We start from the raw sequence: 2,665 nt of genomic DNA, 5'->3' as shown, positions 1-2,665 counted from the left end.
TGTCCTCAGACACTAGAATGCCTTTCTATCCTATAGCACAAAATAGTGTAAAGAGTACTGGACTCAGAGTCAGAAGAACTGGATTGAAGTCTCTGCTCTGACTTGTATTAGTTACTAGTGTAACTGTGAAAAAGCCACTGGAACTCTTTAAGCCTCAGTCTCTTAATCTGCAAAATTGGGATAATAATAACTCACAAGGTTGCTGTGAAAACTTTACTTTTTAAAGTGTAAGGCACTATGCAAATGTGAGCTTCTATGATTGATAGGCAGCATAATGAGTTGGATTTGCATACTGAGATTTTGCTCTGACACTTATCAAGTAAGCCTTGATTTAGTTTTTCTGAGCCTCTGTTTTTTCATCCATAAAGTGGGCATAACGATATTTGTATTACCTACTTGTACCCCTGCCCCAGGGCTGTTGTTAGATCCAAATGAGATTATAGATGTGAAAGTGCTTTGCAAACTGCATGACGCTCTATAAATGTCAGCTATTACTCATTCATTTTTGAACTGTGTAGGTTCCCTATGTTGGTACAATTATAAGTATATACTTCATAAGAAAGGGCATCTGTTCAAAAACCCAGGGAACATAAGAGGAAAAGCACACATATGGCTAGGCTCAAACACAGAGAAATACATACAGAGGGAACATGTGTGACCAGGTACACACATGAAGAGCCATGAGCATAGGAAACCTTGCATGGATGGGCAATTCACACTGCTGATGCTGCAGGGTCACTGACGCCCTCTGCTGAAGTCATTATGTTGCTGATACCAGTTGTGTTTCTGCTAGGTTGGCTCCCTGCTGTTCTTGTGCATTGTTCTATGCGTGTAGGATAGATGTAATCTGGTATAGCAGACATACGCAAATCTAGCACGCCACCAGTGGAAGATAGTTTTTTTAAATACCTCTTTACTTTATTAAATAATTATTTTATAGAATTAGACTAGTAGTTACTCACTGAGAGAAACATGGAATTAGTGGCAGTATCACAAGAATTCCCAGCAGTCACTTGTCAGTCTTGTTATGTAGTAGGGGAAAGAGAAGGGCAGGGCAGTCCCACTGAATACAACTCTCAACAAAGCCTGGTTTAAGTAAAACATCCTACCTCCCATCTACCCTTCTCACTTCACAACTCTCTAAATGACATGTCCAAGGGCTAGACAGTCCTCAACCAATTGTGCATAAAGATGTGGTTTTCATTTCTATCATCATAACCGCTCCCCTTCCCACTAAAACATTTAGGATGAAACAGCCTTGGAGGAAGAAGGTGACAAATAATCATGATAAAAAACAAGTTGGGATAAGGAAGATGTGAGACAGATTGAGAAAGAACATGTGGCTTAAATTTCAGAAAAGTACCAGTGGAAGGGGAGAGAGAGTCTCATGGTACCCAAGTTCTGTAATAGACCAGAGGGATGAGCTAAGGAAGAATCCTCCAGGCGCAAAGAATTCTGGGTACAGTTTTTATCAGTTCTGTGTCCAGTGCTGCTATGTCTTCTGCCCTGAATAAATCCCTGGGCACTGAGAATGGCTCCTCCCACTGGAGTCATGATGGCTATGGTGATCCTCAAACTCAATCTAAGGGTGCTTAGTTGTAGTTATCTTTAAAACTCTTCAGCTCTCAGAAGTACTTAGTTCTTTTATTCTTCTAGCTGGAGGGCAGATAGTGAGGCAGATAGATAGTTGTTGGGGAAGAAACTTCATAACAATATTTGGTATCCTTAACTGTAGACTGGTGTTGCTCCTATGTTCCCACCGTAGGCTTTGATTGCATCAACCAGTTCATTCATTGTTTCCTGATGGTTCAGATATTCATTTTGGCCAGATGCTAGTCCCATATTGAGCTTTCTCATAACAATCCAGAAGGATATCAACGAGGGCTTTGTGGAGGCCTTTGATAGGGAGACTTGTGTTTCAAAGCTCCGGCATATGGGAGTGGAAGTTGTGGCCCATCAAGGTAGGAGGAGGCTGTTTTCTGACTAGAATGAGATCTTAGATGCACAGATGGCACCCAGAACTTTTGGTTGTAGCAATGTTTATTTCCTGGTATTTCCGGATGCAATAGACTGGTATCTTTTTCAAGAAGCTGGGGTTCATACTCAACATCTTGGACCTTAAATCATTGGATACCAATCTCTTCCTTCTGATCTTTAGTAGCATAGTGTCTCACAGGGATGTGAGGCCTTCTTTGGGCCTTTATATCAAAATGCATAATCTGCCTTTTCACAAAAATGAATAGGGGCACAAACACCAAGCTCCTGTGGGTCATTAATAGCATAATGTTTACTCCATTCAACCAGTTAGTGCTAGACCCCATGGCTTCCCTCCAGCTTCTTTAGCTTATGTTTCACAACAGCAGGGGCCTCAGGAGTTACTTGGCAATTCCAGGCCATTTCCTTATGGGGGAAAGCCAAGGCCTGATCAGAAAACATGACAATTGTCAGGAGCATGGAGGGCAGGGCAGAGGGGGTGGGTAAGAGGGAGGAGAGTAGGGCATAATTATTTTGAGCTCTTTCAAATGAGAAGTGTTTTCCTTTTACAAGGTCATTATAAATATTGCTCTTATTATTTTTATACTATAGACAGATATTGAATTTGTATATATATATGCATACATATGTATATATATATATACATACTATGTTTATATTATTTCTCATG

The 2,665-nt window shown here is 40.7% G+C and overlaps 1 pseudogene; it reads right to left on the bottom strand.

The window, feature by feature from the left end:
* Nucleotides 1–1,592: 1,592 nt before the first annotated feature.
* Nucleotides 1,593–2,321, bottom strand: LOC114027070 (annotated as a pseudogene).
* Between the last annotated feature and the right edge of the window lie 344 nt (nucleotides 2,322–2,665).

The sequence above is a fragment of the Vombatus ursinus genome, unplaced genomic scaffold (genome assembly GCF_900497805.2).
Source record: "Vombatus ursinus unplaced genomic scaffold, bare-nosed wombat genome assembly UNPS02014852.1, whole genome shotgun sequence".
Classification (NCBI taxonomy): Eukaryota; Metazoa; Chordata; class Mammalia; order Diprotodontia; family Vombatidae; genus Vombatus; species Vombatus ursinus.
Note: the sequence above shows the minus strand (reverse complement) of the source record. Positions and strands in the feature narration are given on the sequence as shown.